A 21353-nucleotide genomic window follows, 5' to 3' on the forward strand; every position below is an offset into this window, starting at 1 on the left:
ATGAAACAAAACTCTAACACATCCAACCTTTCCCTGCTGTGGTTAGAATAAGAAATATCCCTCAAAGAGCCATGTGCCTGAAACTTGGTCTCCAGTTTCAAAATCTTTAGAGGGTGCAGCCTCATGGAGGAAGTAGGTCCCTGAGGGTGGGCCTTGAGACCCACTTTCCTCTCTGCTTCCTAAGGATGGGTGCTGTGTGAGCAGCTAGCCTCCTGCTTCTGATGCCATGTCTTCCCTGCCAGCTGCCAAGTCTTCCCACTCTGGTGGACTATAGCCCTCTTCAATTGTAAGCTAAAAACAACCTCTTTCTCCCTCAGGGTGTTTTGGTCAAGAGAATTTTATGATATCAACAGGAATGTAAGTAAGACCACTAAGGATAAGTGGAAGCGGTCATAATCTTAGAACTGACTGTGGAGATGCCAGCTGATCAAGAGCAAGGACCCTACCTTACTTGGTGACAAGGTCCAACGGTTACTGGAGCACCTAGCAAAGAGTCCAGAGTTGAAGCAACAGTGAGGATCCAGGAACCCATCAGAGAAGATGACTGGGTTGGGGCAGGCTCTGCTGTCCTGGATCAGACCCAACAGGGAACCCTGCATGGAAGTTGTATCCCTATGGTTCTCAGTAGTCCTTAGGGCTAGAGGATTAGGTCATACATCAGGACTGTGAGCCCCTGTCCCAAGACCCAGTAGGGAACAGGACTCTGTGACCTCTGTCAAACAAAGACCCTACTTGCTGGGAGGAGAGCTGGTTGCCTACTTGCCATCTCTACTAGGACAGGGATGGTCTACCCCTTCCTCTCAAGGACTCTAATCCAAGCTCTCCATAGCGTTCAATGTGGAATGGGCTTTTAGGAACTTGACCAGGAAACCTTAACTGCTATCCCTAGCCTCTGAGGGCAGAGCTCGGGGAGAGGCTCACATTGTAGAAAAAATAGAACACATCTCAGACGAGTGTCCAGGCAGCAGGAAAAAATATGTGGTTTGTGGTCAGTAAGGGGCATGACTATCTTACCATTCCACCAGTAAATTAGGACCAGGAAAATCCTTTCTCCAGATTCTTGTCCAGCTCACAGATAAGACAATAGGCACTGATCTGAATAGACCGGGCAGGTTTGTCAGGTTCTGTGAATAATCCAAAGAGTCATTTTGAAAAAGAATAAAACTGGGTGAAGGTGCATGTGTATTCAGACTACGAAGCAGCAGCTGTTTAATAGGGCCCTTGATGGACCCCAATTCTGCAGAGGTAGCAAGGTGTATAGACACTTCCAAACATGCTGCCTGTGTCCTGGGCAGCAGATGAAAGAATGGAGACTCACATGGGACAGTTAGGAAGTCACTGAAGTCACCTGACCAGCTCAGTCAAACACAGTCAAAGCCTCCCTTGTTAATGAATCCTGACCACACAACAATGATTGTCAGGAGGGTCTCAGTATTGATCATGCAAGGGCAGCAACAATAGAATGCCCTACCTAGTGGAGAGCAAGCCGTGACCCAGGACACATTTATGGGCCCTGGGAATTTATAGCAGCATGAAGCAAGTCCTTTACTTGCTATGGGTTGAGGGGTGGGGTGGGTTACCTAAGCTGGAGAATGGGAGGTCTGGCCACAGTTGTGGAGAACAAGACAGATGAAGAGCTAAGTGAGGCCTTCTGGACTCAGGGTAGAGTCTATGTGACATCAGGAAGGTGGAAGTACTCAGGTTGGTGTGGCTGCTGTCATTGCTGGGGACAGACGGGAAAAGAGGACTCACTTGAACCTTGAACCCTGGGAAGAAACCCACCATGGGAGATGGCACCTATCCAACTGTCCAGGCCCCAAGCCCAGCATCTGGAAGGAAACCTTCAGGATCTAATAAGCCTTTGGTTTAAAGCCAAACCTTTATAGTTTCACAGGGGAGCAGCCGCCAAGGCCCAAACTCATTCAATTCAAAGTCTAAAGTTTGGGCCTCGTCAATGGAAGTAAGGAACAGACATAAAATAAGGAATGACAAGGAGGGTTACAAGATGTCACGTGGGTGAGGGAGCTCGCTAGCAAGTCTGAAAACCTGACTGATATCCCAGGAATACACGTGACGACAGGAGATGACCAACTCTCCTGACTCCTTTGATTTGGCCTCTCCCTTCCACTCAGGTGCTGGTGCCCTCAACAAACAGGTGTCTAAAACAAAAAACTTTAAACATGAATTAAAAAAAATAGACTCTGAGACAAGATATGTGATTGGTCTATCTAAAGCCACAGATTAGAGACCCATTTCTTTGTCTGGGTTCACAGCAACCTGACATAATGATGCTGGTGGAGAATTCACTGGAGTGTCTGGTTCCTTCCTTCACTCTAGTTTCTTGATCATAGATTATGAGCAGGTTTCTTGCCTGCATGGACCCGAGCCTCACCTGTGCCACAAAACCTTCCTGACTGGTCCCATCTCAGGCTCCTCTTTTCCCCCTGGGCCAGCAACAATGTGAAGAGGTTCTAAGAGTACATCCCAGTCACTGCTAGGGCATCCTGGGGCTTCCTGGGAGCAGATCTAATTGAGTTCAGTGCAAACAACCCAGGGCAGAGCTATAGCTATTGTCTATAAAATGAAGGTGAATCCAACTCCTTTATGGATCCTGCTCAGTGTGCAAAGCTCAAAGAGTCCTTTTGTCCTGTTGGTTCCCATTAGTGACAGCAGTCACCCCAACCTGAGACAGAACAATGGAACAGGAGCTGGAAATGTCTGGGTTCACCCTCCACCACCACTACCATTTGCTGCCTGGCCTTGAGTAGGCCAGTTTACCTCCTGGGGTCCAGGTCCCCACTGCATGGACTTTGACTATACTCAGATTGACTTCTATTGAAAGATGGGAAAATTTTCTCACTCTCTTTTTTCTTGGGAGAGTCTCAAATCTGAATCTTTCCAAGGACTAAAGAACATAGGACGTGTGCTCAGAGAGCAAGAGAGAGAGAGAGAGAGAGAGAGAGAGAGAGAGAGAGAGAGAGAGAGAGAGAATGAACCACGTAGGTTACTAATCCACTATGAGGCTGAGGAAAACCACCAGAGTTTACAGAAGCATTTCAGAAATGAAAACTGGAGAAAGATATCAAAAAGTGGGGCAAACAAAAATCAAACAAACAAACAAATCAGTCTCACCAACCCAGTTAGTTTGATGTCACTGCAAAAATCTATGAACGGTGACTTCCCAGACCCTCCCTGGGCACAGTCAGTAATGTGACGTGGATGCTAAAACTCTCTTCGGGAACATGTGGGTGACAGATGAACGCCTGCTTTGGAACGCATCAGAAAGATGGACTGGACAGGCACATACAGGAAGCGCTGACCCCTGCAGGTGATGTGGAAGAACAGCTGTCCTCTGTAGGCCCCTGTCGGGAGGACCAGGCCCCTTCAGTGGGGCAGAGAAGGCAGATTTTTTTGCCTTGCCTTTCAAACAATCCTATGCGTGAGCACTGTCACTAAAGCTAACTCTGAGAAGCAGCGCTCTGGACGTGGAGCTACTGCTGAACACTAAGGTGGCCTAGTTCCTGCCACTTTAACATCCTAGAGCTGTGGAACCCCCTACCAGGCTGTAGGCTCTGGCTGTAGGCTCTGAAACCAGCCTTTTGCTGTTGGTCACAGACCCGTGGCAGAGACATGTGGGAAGGCTCAGAGGCAAGGGCCTCCTCAACTATTTGCGCCTCTGTTGTCTTAGTTAGAGTTTATATGGCTAAGAAGAGACAATGTGAATGTGGCAACTTTTACAAAGCAAAGAATTTCGTTGGGGCTGGCTTACAGTTCAGAGGCTTAGTCCATTGTCGTCATGGTGGGAAGCGTGGCAGAGGGTAGACATGGTAACAGAGAAGTAGCTGAGAGTTCACCCAGAGAAGCAATCAGCAGGAAGAGAGAGTGATCCATTGGGCTGACTTGAGCTTCTGAAACCTCAACAGCCACCCCCTGGTGACACATTTCCTCCAACAGAGCCACGCCCGCTCCAACAAGGCCACATCTCCTGATAGTGCCGCTCCCTATGAGCGTATGGGGGCCGTTTCATCCAAACACCACATTTGTGCTCTTCTTGATCCTCATCTCTTCCGCAACCTCAGCATCCATCCCTTGACACAGAACGAAGAGAATTCATTAGAGGGAAGTTGTAAATTATAAGAAGGATGTAACTCCTAAACTCAATGAGATAATGCCCCCCACAAACACATTTTACGAACTAAAAAGTGTTGTACGTGTGTGGATCATCATCAAGACTTGAAGTGCTTGGAAATAAAAGGTTCTCGAGGCTGATAGCACTGGTTAAGGATCACAGTATTTCACTCTGGCTTTGGAAGCACAACACGGCAGCCAACCATGGCGCGCAGGGCACGGAGGTCACTCAAGCTTCCCAGTCAGTACTAATGATTCTTGTAAACCACCAAGGCTGAGCCTGAATGTCTGCTCAGAAGCAGGCATGTTTTTTATTTTGATTTATTCCAAATTTTGAAAAACGGTATACTGGCTACTCTCAGGGTCCATAGGGAATTGTTGGAATTCCCTTCCTAATTAAAGATATTAGCAGAAGAAAAGGCATTTCATTCTCAGGCTTATGGCTGGGTAGGGAAGAGGCTGCCTGGAAGAGGGGCCCTGGCATGGACCATGGTGTCACAGTGGCTAGGGCTGTCTTCCTTTTTGCGCCTCTTGAGAGTTGTGAAGACATAGGTGTTTTGAGGTCTGTCTCTTTGCTGTGACATCTAGTTCTGTTGCTTTATTTTTCTATTTAGGACTTAAGCTGGAAACATCATTTCTGAATGTCTAGGGACACAATTTCATACAAATTCATTTTGTCCACATCATTTTTTCTTCTTCTTCTTCATCATCTTCTTCTTCTTCCTCTTTCTTCTCCTCCTTTTTCTCTTTCCCCCTTCCTTCCTCCCCATCCCACCCCTGTGTGCGTGCACGCATGTGTGTGTGTGTGTGCCTATGTGTCTGAAATAGCCTCTCACTGGTCTGGATCTTGCCAAGCGGGTTAAGCCAGTTGGCTAGTGATCTCAGGACTCTCTCTGTCTCCATTTCTCCAGGGCTGGGATCCCATGCACACACCACCTTGCCTAGCCCCCAACCCTGCCCCACTACCCTCAGTCACTCGGAATCAAAGCAGGGTCAAGGCAAGCATTTTACCCACTGACTCATCTCTACAGTCCTGCTTCTACTTTCTTGTCCGATTCAGGCCAGCAAGAATTTGTCAAGCAACTACTCTGGAAAGCCAGCCCTTTGTCTCCACCGTGAACAACAGCTGAGCCTAGTCTTGTTCCACAGCGGAGCAAACATATCCTCTGACCCCCCAGAGTTACCAATGCCAAGTCCCCAAGCCCACCATTGTTTACCACTTTGGACCCTCTAGGCTGTGGCCTGGTACTCACGGCGTGATTCTGAGAGCTGGGAAGTCCAACAGCGAGAAACTACCCTATCTGGGGGATTTTGACTTTCCCGCCATATCTTCATGTGGTAGAAAGGGGTGGGGTAGGAGCTGACATGGGGCGAGAGATGAATTTCCTATGGAGCTGTCCTCTGCAGAGGGGAAGCCGGGTAAATCTATCTAGAAGCAGAAGTTCTCCCTGCATTAGAAGGCGGGTGAAGCAGGCGGCTCCTAAGTATTTCCCCAGCGCACTCACTGTAATGCTAGCGTCGGGGCATTGTGCCTTAGCTAACAGAATGTCCTTGGGCAAGTACTGAGACCCTCTGATTGTCCATATTCCATCTGTAAATGAGGATCGAAATCTTCCCGAACCCAAATTCAAATACTGGGAGGCGGGGGTGGGGGGGTGGTAAAGTATGTTAAACCCCTGCCCCTTAAAGCTTTGTTGGCACATAGTAGGGATATAAGGCACATAGTAGGGATATAACAAACCCTTCCCCTAGGTCTCTGATGAGAATTTCTCTTTTTCTCCAAGATAGTGAAGACCCATTTATAGAAAGACCAAACGGAGTGCAAAGAATTCAATCTCAAGGCAGAAAGATTCTGACTGCTATTTAGTCCAACTTCCAGGAAGTTTCCCAGATGCGTCTTCCCTCTGGCACCCCAAGCTGCCCTTCTGGTCCGACATCATGGCCTCACTTCCGGGAGGCTGGTACCGGTTCCCTGTGTGCAGAGGAGTACTGCGCACACTGCTTCAGGTCCGGGAAGTAGACCGTATCGTGTCCAGCTTGGGCTCCAGAGGGCCATACTACTTGTGTTCCAGACGCTGAGTTTTATGGTGCAATATTAACGGGGCTGTGCAATCATAGAGGCAGTAAATCTTTCTCCAGCCTCCCGCAGAAGTCATTGCCACACATGCATAAAACGGCTCGCTGAAGAGAGTTCCAGCCCGCTCCTCAGCTCCCTTTCCACCAAGTAAGCATTCCTATAAAGATGGCTCTGGCGCCCAGATGGTCTGTGGGAGGAAATCACCAGCAGCTCCTCAGCCGCCTCCCGGTGCCAAGACACACAGAAGGTCTATGTTTCACAATGGAAAGGTAAGTGCCCAGGGTAATAAAAGCACCTTTTATTTCCTTCCCTCTTTTACAGTAGTTGGTTTGAGTCTGAATCTCAGCAGATGCTTGACAGGCATTAAAGGCAATAGTTCCCCCCTCCCAAATGTTTTTGTTTCCTTGAACTGAGTTTGCTTAGGTAAGCTAAGGCTGCTCTCCACGGGAAGGCAGAAAGGTTGAGAAAGGTCATTGTGTTTCTACTGGGAACATTGGCTCTGTGGGGACCCTGGCTCATCACTTTAGAAAGCCTCTCTCTCTCTCTCTCTCTCTCTCTCTCTCTCTCTCTCTCTCTCTCTCTCTCTCTGTGTGTGTGTGTGTGTGTGTGTGTGTGTGTGTCTTTCTTTCTTTTTTCTTCCAGGTTCTTTAAAACAACAACAACAATAACAAACTATCTTTCTTCGTTTTAAGTACCAATCCCAGTCTCTACTCCCTCCACCTTTCTCCCCACCCCACCCCCATCCACTCCTCAGAGAGGGTAAGGCACACTGCGTTGAGGAAAGTCCAAGGCCCCCCTACTATATCTAGGCTGAGCAAGGTATCCATGCAAATAGAATAGGTTCCAAAAACCCAGTACAAGCAGTCGAGGTAAATCCTGGTGCCACTGCCAGTGACCCTGCAGTCTGCCCCAGCCATACAACTGTCACCCACATTCAGAAGGACTGGTTTGGTCTTATGCTATTTCCTTCCCTGTCTGGCTGGAGTTGGTGAGCTTCCATTAGCTCAGATAAGCTGTTTCAGTGGATGTCTCCAGCATGGTCTTGACCTCTTTGCTCATATTCTCACTCCTCCCACTCTTTGACTGGACTTTGGGGGTTCAGCCCAGTGCTCCTCTGTGGGTCTCTTTGTCTGTTTTCATCAATTGGTGGATGAAGGTTCTATGGTCACATTTATCAACCTGACTACAGGACAAGGTCAGTTTGGGCACCCTCTCCACTATTGCTTAGGGTCTTAGCTGGGGTCATCCTTGTGGATTCCTAGAAATTTCTCTAGTGACAGGTTTCTTGCTAGCCCCATAATGGCTCCCTCAATCAAGATATCTCTTTTCTGGTTCTCTCTCTCTGTCCTTCCCCCATCTCAACTATTCCATTCCCTCAAGTTCTCTTCCCACTTCCCCTTCTCTCTTCTTCCTCCTCTTCTGCCATCCCTTCTCCCCCAACCCCAATGCTCCCAATTTGTCAGAAGATCTTGCTTATTTCCCTTTTCCAGGTGGATCTGTATATGTTTCTCTTAGGGTTCACGTTGTTACTTACCTCCTCTAGGCTTGGACTATAGATAGTATCCACTTACAAGTTAGTACATACCATGTTCATCTTTCTTGAGTCTGGGTTACCTTACTCAGAATAGCTCTTTTTAGTTCTATCCATTTTCATGAAAATTTCAAGATGTCATTGTTCTTTTTTACCACTAAGTAGTACTCCATTGTGTAAATGTACCACATTTTCTTTATCCAGTTGAGGGGTATTTAGATTGTTTCCAGGTTCTGGCTATTACAAATAACACTGCTATGAACATAGTTGAACAAATGTCCTTGCAGTATTAGCATCCTTTGGGTATATGCCCAAGAGTGGTGTTGTTGAGTCCTGAGGTAAGTTGATTCCCAATTTTCTGAGATACCACCATACTGATTTCCAGAGTGGTTGTACAAGTTTGCATTCCCACCAGCAATGGAGGAGTGTTCCTCTTATTCCACATTCTCTCCAGCATAAGTTCTTATTGGTATTTTTGAACTTAGCCATTCTGACTAGTAAAATGGTATCTCAATCATTTTGATTTGCATTTCCCTGATGACTAAGGATGCTGAACATTTCCTTAAGTGTCTTATAGCCATTTGAGATTCTTCTGTTGAGGATTCTCTGTTTAGATGTGTACTCTATTTTTAAATTGGATTATTTAAAATTTTGACACAGACCTTGAAAGAACAATACTCAACTTCATATAAAAAACCAAAAAACCTAGGATAGCCAAAACAATACCGTTCAATAAAGGAACTTCCAGAGGCATCACCATCCCTGACATCAAGTTCTATAATAAAGCTACAGCAATGAAAACAGGCTGGTACTGGCATAAAAGTAGATAGGTTGACTAATGGAATTGAATCAAAGACCTGGATATTAATTCACATGCCTATGAACACCTGACTTTTGACAAAGAAGCTAAAATTATACAATGGAAAAAAGAAAGCATCTTCAACAAAAGGTGCTGGTATAACTGGATGTCAACATGTAGAAGAATGCAAATAAACCCATATCTATCCCCATGCACAAAACTCAAGTCCAAATGGATCAAAAACTTCAATATAAATCTGTTTACATGGAACCTGATAGAAGAGAAAGTGGGAAGTAGCCTTCAATATATGGGCACAGAAGACCACATCCTAAATATAACCCTAGTATCACAGACATTGAGAGCAGAAATAAATAAATGGGACCTCCTGAAACTAAGAAGTTTCTGTAAAGCAAAGGACACAGTCAATAAAATAAAAAGACAGCCTACTGAATGGGAAAAGATTTCACTAACCCCACATCAGACAGAGGGCTGATCTCCAAAATATATAAAGAACTCAAGAAATTAGAGAGCCACTTTTTGAAGTCTGGGAATGGAAGAGAAAGGCACAGATACCACACCCAAAGGGGCAGAGAAGATTTCTGTCCATGTAGAAAGATGTGCTTTGTTTGTTCAGCCACTGCAGTAGTATACAGGGACAGGTGACTTACATATTTACATACATCAGAATTTATTGTGCATAACTTTGAGGTTTGGTGAGGGTCTATTCTTCATAGAGAGTTGATCTGACTATATCCTCACTTAGGAGGGGATCCACAAGCTCCTTCTGCTCTCTTCCTAGATGGGTGGAATCCCATCAGGGCTTAACCTCTCATGACCTAATAACATCCCCTCAACGCCCTCAGTTCTTTTTTAAATTATTTATTCATTTATTACTGTGGGTGTGTGTAGACATAAATCATATGTAGAGTGCAGAGGACGAGCCTATGGACTTGGTTCTCCTCTTTATTTCCTGAGGGCTCCAAGAATTTCCTTTCTCACTTTACTTCCTTTTCATCTGCCATCTCTTTCTCTCTCCTCTGTTCCTTTTTCGCTTTCTTCTTCTCGGTGTTCCTTTCTGTCTCTGTCTCCCTCCAACTCTTCCTTTCTTTCTCGTTGTTTCTCCTTTTCTCTCTCCTCTTCTCCATCCTCTTCTTCCTTTTAAAAAAATTTTGTTGTCATTTTGAGATAGGGTCTCACTATGTAGCCTTTGCTGTCCTGGACTTGCTCTATAGACCAGGCTGGCCTCGAACTCACAGAAACCAGCCTGCCTCTGCCTCCCAAGTGTTGGGATTAAAGGCATGCGCCAGCATGCCCTACATTACTTCTTTCTTCTTGACTTTCTTTTCCACTTTGTCTGTCTCTCTCAGTCTCTGTGTCTTCTGTACACACAATACATACACTGAATAATTCCATGGCTTTCTTGAACCTTCTGAAACTCAGTCATGAAAACTGGGGGGAGGGATTAGGAGATCCCCAATAGTCTTATCCTGGTGTGGGAGAATTATCTGTATTCTGTCAATCATGTATTTTAATAAAACGCTGATTGGCCAGGCAGGCAGTTTAGGTGGGAAAGCCAGACAGGAAGTAGAGGTGGAGCAAAGAGACTGGGAGTATTCTGGGAAGCAGGAAGCTCCCTCCCCAGTTCTGCCCAGACCACCGGAGAGGAAAGATGTAAGCTGCCCAGCTGAGAAAGGTACTGAGCCGTGTGGCTAACGTAGATAAGGATAATGGGGTAACATAAGTTATAAGAACTAATAAGTAGCCTGACCTAATGGGCCAATCCGTTTTATAACTTATAGAGATCTCTGTGTGATTGATTTTCTCTGGGACTTGCTGGCTGTGGGGTACCAGGCGGGACAGGTACCCCAACAAGCCGGCCCTCATGTTACATTATCCTGATCTGTATCCAAGCTGGGAACTGAGCTCTTCCTTGCTGTAATCCACTGGGGGATAAAATGATACTGCAATGCTTGCTGCCAGGATGCCCAAGAGAAACAACGTAAAGGTTCATTTGGGTTCCTCTTATGTCAGTTCCAGGGTGCAGTCTGGGATGTGGTAGAGAAGGTGTGGGGTTGGACCTTGCAATGGATACTCACATCCCATCCACTGTCAAGGAGCAGAAGTGCCCCTTTTTATCCTGTGGACGATCCCAGCCTCTGCAGCGATGGCACCCACGTCTAGGGTAAGCCTTCTTTCTCATCTCAGCTAAGTCACTCTAGAAACCTCCTCACGCCCCAAGGTTTGTCTTTTCAGCAATTTCAGAGTCTCTCAAGTTGATTACCAATACTAATCATTGCTGTACTCCTTCCCACAGCCACAAACGCAGTTGTTGTTGGTTAAAGATCCATTGAGGTCCTCATCAAAAAGTGTCCCAGGATGCAACGGGGGACTGGTGCATTTACTCTGCCCACAGAACAGAGTACGGAACCACAGTGCACCTTGTGAGGAATCCTCATTCTGGACTCTCCAGAGCAGAATTCTCAAGAACACAGATATACCTGGCCTTGTACTGCTTGGCTCAGAAGTCCCTGTAGCCTCTATCATGTGTAGCATGGCCTACTCACTGAACCACGTCATCACCATCCAGAATTCCCTCCATGAGGGAACTCAGTTTGGTTCCCAGAACCCATGGACAGCCAGATGAGTAGCACATATCTACAATCCGATTGCCCCTAAAGGCAAATGAGAGGTGGTCACAGGACAATCCCCCAGCTCACTTGTGATCATACACAGGGATGATCAAGAGACCCTGTCTCAAACAAGGTAGAAGATGAGGAATCACATCTGAGGTTGTGTTCTGACCTTCACATATATACTATGGTATAAACTCTCTCTCTCTCTCTCTCTCTCTCTCTCTCTCTCTCTCTCTCCCTCCCTCCCTCCCACACACATACATACACACACGCATGCATGCACACACTAAAAAGAAAATAACGTAGGATTATCTTTTCTATCAGCACTACAGTCTGTGAATATTTCACAGGACGCTGCATTAAGTCTGGGTTTCACTTTAGACAGAAGAGCAGAGCAGCAACCATCGCTTGGAAAAGCCCAAGTGCGAGCATGCAAAGTCAGCAGGAGTTTGGGGGAGCACTGTGGAATCCTGGGATAGAGAGTGAGACCCAAAGTGGAAGTGCCCCATTTGCAGCTTTACTGCATCTGAGTGGGCATCCTGGCTGTGTCCCTTGACCCCTCCTGCCTCTGTGCCCTCAGCAGAATAAGGAAGGTGTCACACAAATCCAAGACTGAGAAAACGCCACGCAGGGCATTGGCACAGAAGATGGGAAGGACCCCTTTCATCGTCCCGAGTCCCAGCCACTCTGCATGCCTGGAACTTATGAGAACAGTGGGTTGAATAAGCTTGAGAATGTAAGACCTCGTTTGTTAACACTTTCCAAATCCATTCTCTAAGTGGAGAGCCTTGAGCGACAGAGATCCAGGTGATCTGGGAACAGCCCAACCAAAAGCCTCCACTGGACAGAAGCCCAGTGTGAACAGCGGTCACTCTTCTTAGGAAGACCTCTGGCCCTGAGACTGACAGTGTCCGCCATGGTTAACAACCAGCCAGACTCCGGGCTTGGTTAAAAAAAAAAAAAAAAAAAGCAGGGTGTTGCCATGACAACCCCTTGTAAGTGTTCCCAGAAGGAATGACAAGGCCAAGGGCTGGGCTGATATTTCCCTTCCCTTCAGCAAGTCTGAAAGCAAGAATGGTCTCAGGTAAGAGGTCTCTGAATGCCAGTAGGTCCTACCTGGGGCACACAGGCCCTGCCTGGGTTACACAGGTGGTAAGTGGCAGCTTTGGCACACTCCCTCACCTGCTCCTCTCTCTACACTATGGCCCTTCGGCAACACATCAGACCTCTTGGGAAGACTGTCTTTTGAGTACGTGCCTCCCATTGCTGCTGAAGCAAATGTACACTTGCCTGACTCCCTGTCATCATCCTAATGAGATTTCCATCACCGTGGTCATTAAGATCCAGGTCCCTCACACCTCTTCTTTTTCTTCTGGGGGAGCAGCCTTTGAAACCCCATCTAGAATCGGTCCCGGGTTCTCTGTTTGCCCGAAACAGGCAGGGAGAAAGAAATCCTTTCCTCCCTGGTTGAACTGTGAGACGAGCCTCAGGCTTCAGGGAGTTGTGTGTTGCCCATGCTGAGAAGGTCCTGTGCAGGAGGGAGCCTAACCCAGTCACAGAGAGATGCAGAGCTTGTTGGTAACCAGTGCAAAAGAGACGCGAGGTAGCATCTGCGTCTCCAACCCAGTGGTCTTGACCCATGCTCTTCTGAGGCTGGTTATCGGTTTAAAGAATAACACTTGTATGGCTAGCCCGTCTGTGGGATCCACATTTCTGACATAGTACAACCACCTAAGATAAATTGCCACACCTTCTCTCAGGGGATCTACCTTCCCTTTGTTCCTCTGGTTTGAAAGTCCCCACCTTTCAGAGGAGATTCTGAGGCAACATAAAAAATGAGCAGGGAACCATGCTTTGTGGACACCCATGGGAGGTCTGCCGTTTTCTAAACAGAAACACAGGAGGAGTGGATGGGAGGGGCAGAGTGGAGGGGGTGGGGTTTGGAGGAGAGGAGGGAAGGGAAACCAGTAGGGATGTAAAATAAATGAAAACAATAATAAAAAGAAAAAAGTAAGCTGGGAGGAATCTAAGCATGGGGGTAGTGAGATTAGGTTTCTTGAGGGATCCCTGAAACACGCACTGTGTAGCTATTCACCACCTCTGGGACTAGGGGCTGGGAACAGTGGCTCAGCCCACTGCATGGAAGCTTCCTCCTCTGTAGACTGAGAGTGCAAAACACTTTTCCTGCAGGGTCATTGTAAGAAGCAAACGAGACAACACTTTGGTGTCCAGGGAAAACAGTGGTTTGGCTAGTTGGTCGGAATAAGAAGAAGAGTCTAGCCCCCAGTCTAGCCCAGATCCTTAGAAAATGTTTGAAGAATACAATGGTGGAAGCTGGAAAGTGCACCTGCCATAGGCTTTGATCATTAAGATTCTCTTATAGAGCAGATGGAACCAAAGACTGGGCATTACCCAGGATACCACCAGGGATTGGGGCAGAAAAATCACTACTCTCTTTGGTTCTGAAAACAGGGCTGGGAGTGAAAGGCTCCTTCAGTACAATTGGATCCACAGAGTGAGGTCTTCTAGGCACCAGGGGAAACACTGGACACAGAGGCTGATGATAGAATCTATCTCCAAAGCAAAACCCTATGGAACTTTTACAAAGCCTGTAACTGGGGCCTGTTAGCGATGAAAGAAAGGAATGCCGGGAAATCAAAGCTTTGAGCAACAGGGGGTGACCTTTCGACTGCCAAAAATAACAACGAACAAACAGACAAACAAAAATCAGGTGACAGAACTCTCAGTTTGTCTAAAACATACAAAATTAGCCCCGGAAATGTACACAGCTGTGACGGCTAACACTGGCTGTCAACTTGACAGGACCTAAGAATCCCAAAGAAAAGAAGTCTTTGGACAGGCCCGTGAGGGGTTTTCTAGATTAGCTGAGGTGGGAAGACCCACTCTAAATGTGGGTTGGGTGGTACCGAATCAAGGACTGGGTCTGGGACTTAATCAAAAGTGAAAAAAGAGCACTCTCGCTGCTTCCTGACTGTGGCTGTGACATGACAGACTGGCTCCTGTCTGCTGCCATGCCTTCCTCCCTGTGGTGGTATAAACGGAAATGGCCCCCAAAAGCTCACAGGGAGTGACACTGTTAGGAGGTGTGGCCTTATAGGAGTAGGAGTTTGTTAGAGGAAGTAAGTCACTGTGTGGGTAGACTTTGAGGTCTCCGAGGCTCAAGCCAGGCAAGTGGCTCATAGTTTCTTCCTGTTGCCTGTGGATCCAGATGGAGAATACTCAGCTGACTCTCCAGGGCCAAGTCTTCCTGCATGCTGCCATGCTTCCCGCCATGACAATAATAGACTAAAACCGCTAAACTCTAAGCCAGCTCTAATTGGATGTTGGCCTTTATAGGATTTCCTGTGGTCGCGGTGTCTCTTCACAGCCATAGGAATCCTAAGATACTCGCCACGATGGACTGCATCCCTTGGAACTACAAGCCAAAATCAACTCTTCTTCCCTTGTTACTCTTATCAGGGTATTTTGTCAGCAACAGGAAAAGTAACTAAACAAATGAAAACACCTCAGTTGTGTGAGGTCATGTGGATTCTCCTCCCTCCCTTTTCTAAGTGAGGATAAGAAAACGACTCTCACATGACATGGACGGGAATGAGTTCGGGCACTGTACTTCTCCTGACAGATCTGGACATTGTACTGTCTGCTTTTGGCAAGGAGACACTGGCTATGGCATTGCTATGGTCTCTCCCTTTCTCAAAGTACATGGATGCAGAGATTCCTAGCAGGGCACATTCCTAGCAGGCCGGTTTTCTCAAGGAGCATGGAGCTGAATAAAAGGTAGGCTGTAGAGTCAGACTGACATGCATTCCAATCCTGACTTGAGGAAGTGTGGGGCAAGTTAATACACTGCTGTGCTGACTTTTTCACACACAGACGTGGATGATACTTCCTTCCTTTCCTTCTGACGGAAGACACTGTGCACAGGAAGCCAGCGAGACAGCTTAGCAGGTCATTGTACAAACCACCAAACTTGATGAACGCCTGCACACACGCAGTGTCTGAAGATATGGACCTTATGCTGTTCTGCTGCTAGAACAGTTTTCCAGCCGAGGTATAAAAGAAATGCACGCAAGCCAGGTTACTGAGTGACAGGAGAACACCTCTCACTATCTTATGGCAAAGGTAAGTTGCCAACAGCAGGACTAAGGACACGCAGAGCTGAAGGAAGTGAGACTCTTACAGAGAATGCTCAGATGGAGTTGGGGGTGGATACACACATCAAATATCCAGGGCAGATCAGCCCCTTTCCTAAGAGAGAAGCAAGCTGAGTCTGCGGAGCACAGGACCTAAGCCATTGACTCTGGCTTATACCTTAACCAGAGGACAACAAACCTTGACACGGTAGGAAGGCCTGTCCTAAGTCTCCTGGTTAGCAGCCTGAATGTCTGTCTTACTCCTAGAAGGGCAGGATTCTTACTGCTGCCTTAGTCCAGTTTGGGTGTAGAGGGAGTCATGATTCAAGTGTCCAAAGATGAGACAGGGAACAGTCAGGGTGCATCCTTAGGATTTCAATTTTCTATCTGGCCTCCCAGTATGGGCTGCGAAAGGTCAAGGCCTGGGTCCACCCTCCCCTGGCTCTCTCTTCCAGGTGTTCTTCCTTCCCAGCCTCATCCTCCCCTTTCCCTGCAAATAAACTTGAGACTTACAATGAGGAGGTGTGGTGGGGTAACAGATATAGAGAAAGCCAAGCAGAGAAGGTGTCCAAGGTCATAAATTGGCCAAATTGACTTTAGATACTTGTCTTTAGATTCTAGCCTGACTCTAGTCTAGTATGTGTTCTCAGCAACAGTATGCTGGTTGCAAGAATAGTGCCTCCCCCCAAATCAGTAGGCTAAGGATGGGTGATTCAAGTTCCCATCTGTATCTGTCTCTGTTCTCCTCAGCATTAGGATAATTCCTGCTTCCAGAACCCAGCAGCATCAAATCACACAGCTCTGACTTCTCTCCCCTGCTTAGGTTACAAAGCTTCTCATTTCTGGAATGGGCCTGGATGCCTGCAGGCAGCCAGTCAGAGCTCCGAGGAATTCATACCCCGGGAGTTCAACACCGGCTCCAGAGTGGGATGAAATTCCCATTTCACCAGCAACCATTTGGTGTGTGTGATCCTGGACTTGCAGTTGTAAGCAGGTTACACTCTAGTGCTCTCAAGTGTGCAAGGCTGCTCTCAGATTGAAGTGCTCTGGATTCATCAGAATGGAAAACCAGTCTTCCAACTCAGGTCTGCCAGTGGTGAGAAAACCCACTACACGGGTACTCAAATGAAGAAGCTTCCTTTTCTTCCTGTCAAGCTCTGGATCAGGCCTGAGTCTATTTTGCCATTGTATAAGCCATCTTCAGTTTTCAATGACTCTGAGTTATTAAGGAGAGTGACTGAATCCCCAGCTGCTGAAGCCAAACGCGCATGGAGCTTTAGCGTTTACAGTTAACTATAGAAACCCCAGCTCACTCCACAGCATAGGGCGAGCTTGCCTTTGACTGAGTTCCTGCTAGGTTTATCACAATGAGTTTTCTTTGCAAAATGGTTAAGACCTAATTTTGAAAATGGTGGATAACTTAACTCATCCTGTCCCCTCCAACGGTGCTGCTATTCAGACCCAGGGACCAAAGACAGCTGATTAAAAACCACCAACCAATGAAACCCCAATACAAAACAACCTCTCTCAATCCAAATTGGACTTCGATTGAATAAACTACAGAACTTTTCACTTCTGACATTAGATCCCTTCTTTTTCAAGCCAATCCAACACACTTTCCCCTGAGAGGCAGAGTGAACTGGGGGTGGCAGATAGCTTTGGGCAACAAAGACAACAGCCTTTTTGTGGATGGTTACTTCTGTCAACTTGGCACAACCTAGAATCACCCCGGAAGGGAAGAGAGTTGTAATGAGTGACTGTCTAGATTGGGCTAGCCTGTGATAATTGACGCAATTATACTGATTGAGATGGGAAGACCACTGTGGGCATCACTATTACCTGGGTTTAGGATCTGGAGAAGAGAAAGTGAGCTTGTGTTAGAGCTCTGAAGAGAAAGGGATCCTGATTTGTTGGGAAGTCAGACAACTCCTGAAGCTGGGGTGCATGGGGAATGGTCTTCCCTTAGGATGTGGCAATCCTGCTCTTCTGAGAATGAACCATTCCAGCTGAGCTCTACTCTGTTCCCCTAAGGGGATGTCCTAGCAGAGTTATCTGTTTCTTTTTCAGCTCTGATCAGCTCCTGTTCAAGATGTTACTTCTTCTGCTTCACTCTGCTGAAAGGAAAACCCCTGCAGGAATGTACCAATCTCCTCTGGCTCCATGCAAAGTTACTTTTCTGTTCTACATCTAAAGGAGTTTCCCAGCTGTTTCTTCTGTTTTATTTATTTATTTTTTGCCCCCCTAAGAAAACATTTCAGCAAAGGTTCTTCTTTGCTTTTCTGCTCAGCCCCCAAAAGAAAACGTCCCAACTAAGGTTCTACTACTCCAAGCCGGTGAAATAAAGTTTTCACCCAAAACTCTTTAAAGAAAGAGAATTATTTGGAAAAGAGGAGTCCAGGAGAATGGCTGCCTCTGCCAGGGTGGGAAAAGACAGCCAGTAATTGAACAGACAGAAGGGCTTTATATTAGCCTACACACACACACACACACACACACACACACACACACACACACACGACTTTTTAGGGGCAGAGATTTCCCAGGGAGGTTTTTCTGGTCAGAAATTGCTTAGTTTTCCTGCACAGGATTGGTTAGTTAGTCAGTGGCAGAAATGGCTCTGATTTCAGGGTCAAACTGTGTTTCTTTCACTGGCTCTAGTTTCAGGGCCAGGGTGGGTTTCTTTGGCTGGCCCTTTTATCCTGCAGAGCTGAGCACTAAACATGCATTCATTCTCTTTGCTCTCGACTGCAGATGAGACTAGAGGCATCAAGTCCCTGCTCTGACTTCTTCACAATGCTAGACTATCATCTGGAGTTATGGGCTGAAATAAAAACCTTTCTTACTGTCTTAGTCAGTGTTCTGTTGTTGTGAAGAGATAGCAGGACCTCGGCATCTCTTACCAAAGAAAACATTTAATTGTGGTTAGCTTGTAGTTTCAAAGGTTTAGTTCATTATCAGCATGGCAGGCAGCATGATGGCTCACAGGCAGACATCGTGCTGGAGAAGTAGCTGGGAGTTCTACATTCAGATCCACAGGCAACAAGAAGAGAGGCACTGGGCTTGGCTTGGGCTATCGAAACCTCAAAGCCTACTCCCAGTGACGCACTTCCTCCAACAAGACCACACCCCCTAATCCTACTCAAGTAGTACTACTCCCTGATGACTAAGCATTCAAATCTATGAGTGGGGGGCATTCTTATTCAGACCACCACACTCACCTAAATTGCCTTCGTCGGGGTATTTTTATGACAGCAACAGAAATGGAGCTAGGACCTCCCAGTCGCCCTTCCAAAATGGGACTGGTAGGGAGAAACTGGCCAGATTTGCAGTCTTTTTGATGACAAAGAAATCTCTTACCTCAAAGGGAGTCACTGACTTTATCCTGAATCCAAATTTGAGCAATGAATGGCTTGGGGTCACAATTCTGCTTTACCCCACATTCCATATTTCAACACGGTAGCTGTTTCATGAAGTTTTTCATAGAACAAAGAAAGTCATATACCAACAGTTTTCAAAAACATTGGTAGAAACATCAGCTCAGTGGGTTATAGCAAGGCTTCAGGAAGTCTCTGTTTCCAGGCTCCAGATGCTATAGGGTGACATTCTTAGTGGTTGGGTCATAGGAGTCTGTATACTCCAGGGCAGCTAGAGAGATGACTCAATGGTTAAGAGCACTGATTGCTCTTCTACAGGACACAGGCTCATTTCCCAGCACCCAAATGGCAGCTCACAACCATTTGTAACTCTAGTCCAAGAGGATCTAATGTCCTCTTCTGTGAAAGTCAGGCATACATGTGGTGTACAGAAATACTTGCCAACAAAACACCCATACACATAAAATGCTTTTTAAAGGGAGATTTTGGCTGACAGTCACAAGAATGTTATGTCATACACAAAGGTGAGCAATAGATGGCTACTTAAGGAACCAAAGAAAGTCCAAGATAATTTGGCTCTGGACCTGCAACATTCTGGCTCTCCACATCCACTGAAGTTTTAATCAATCAGTCTTGGAGAATGCTTAACATAATGACAGCTTTTCTTTGAGAATGAATTTTCTATTTGCTTCTGAATGGAAGCAAGTGACTAACAGGTGGCCAACATGGGATGGGAAGCCAGGGACGGAGTTCAGCTTCCCTACCTTCGGTGGCAGGGAGTCTCTGGAAGACTATCCCATAGGTTCTGACTCCATTTGTTGGTCAGAGCATGCGGTGAAGCACTCGGGGTTCAGGCATTCATGTTTCAATTACCCTTGGAGGAGTCTAGCTGGTCTAGCCTGTGGCAACCCCTGGTCCAGGTGACCTTCAAAAGTGGCTGTTAATCACTTCAAGAGTCCTTGATCTGCCCTTGGTCAGTTAAGTGATATTATAATAATAGCCGCCTACAGAGCAAGTCAGTGTGGTCAGATCACAAACATCAGCTTGGAGAAGGCTAGGCCACCAGGGAAGGCTTGCATAAAGACCTCTCAGTAATAAGTGAGACAGGGGAGTTTGTTTGGAGCGTCAGTTTGGTGTTGTTTTCATTTGAGATAGCCTGTGTGGCCCACCTGATGCTCCCCAGAAGAAAGGAACGGAAAACAGAGTCGTGTGTCACTTAAGTATTCTCCAAAAGTTCATGCAGGTTGCTCAGCAGAGGGTCTAAGATATTTCATGATGAAATGAACGTGGCACTGTAGCCAAGGCTTGCTCTTGAGCCAAACCCTGATTTTCATCATTAGTCAAACAATTTAATAAACTGAGGGAGGTACTATTACTCCTCCTTACAGAGGAGAAAACCCAGGGTTACAAACAAGTAGCCTGTTTGGAGGTCTGAGTTCACACCTAGGCTATTTTATATGAAGGTCACTTCAAAGCCACACTGGCTCATCTAGCGTCTACCCCAGGTCTCTACACTGCACATCTGGAGGCCACTGTAGCTACTTTTCTTCTGCTTCACTTTCAAAGTGCAAAGTCTCAGGTAGCTGATGAATTGCTCACCAGAAAGACACGCTATTTTACTCAACTGGCATTTATGGAGGTTATTCTGAACACTAACAGAGACCAATTCTGCAACTGTTTGCTATCTATCTAGAGTGAATTTCTTGCATTTTGGTCTTGTCCTCCCATCCATAGCAACTGCTTAAACCCTTCAAATGTGGCTTCAGACAAGCAAGGCTATTGAGTGAAAGCATAGGTTATCCCTTTCTCCTCAAGGAGTTGAGGCTTGTGACAGCCTTTCTCAAGTGCTACTACGATCTGGGGAGAGGAACTCGAAGGCCATGGGCTGGAGAGTGCACTTAGCAGCAAGTGTCCAAAGACAAGAGGAGTGTTCTGTTTACATTGCATAGCCGCTTCCAGAGAAGGAGGAGCAAGGGGCGCCAGTGGTCACACAGGCCAACAGGTGAAGAGACAACATCCTTAGAGGCTGCTGTCCTCTGGTTGGGTATCCATGGCTTAGGATGTGGCCTTCATTCTACTCCAATATGCTACAAGGCAGAGTCTTGCATGGAGCACAATTATGGTCACCCTACTGGCTTTGGCAGGATATGAAAACTGACCACGGGCAGCATCTTCAGATTGCTTGTCGTGACAAAAGATTAATAAAATGTCATCCCATTAACACATAGATTACACCTATTGATTATCAGCTAAACTCCCCTCCCAAATTATTTTGTGGTGGCAGGGGGGAGGACCGTTGAGCCAGAGTATAGTGATAGCAATGGACATGGTGTTGGTATGAATGTTCCCCCAACCCATGACCTAGGCTGGTGCTGTGAGGTTTGAATGAGACTCTCTTGAAAACCAAATCCAGGAAATTGGGCCATAGGTTTTGTTTTTGATCACACGCTTGGGCAGGAGGAGCAAGTGCCAGCACATTATGTGTGAGAGTCCTTATCCCCTTCACCGTGGGCAAATCCCTTTCTGTGACTTTCTGGACATGTGAATGTGTCAGCCTTAATATGCTTATGCTGACAATCATACTAATTGATTAGCAGCCTGTGTGTTATTCCTGATCATCAGGCTGCATCTTACAGACATATTTGAATAGCTAACAG

Source organism: Myodes glareolus, chromosome 6 (assembly GCF_982192425.1).
Source record: "Myodes glareolus chromosome 6, mMyoGla1.1, whole genome shotgun sequence".
Lineage (NCBI taxonomy): Eukaryota > Metazoa > Chordata > Mammalia > Rodentia > Cricetidae > Myodes > Myodes glareolus.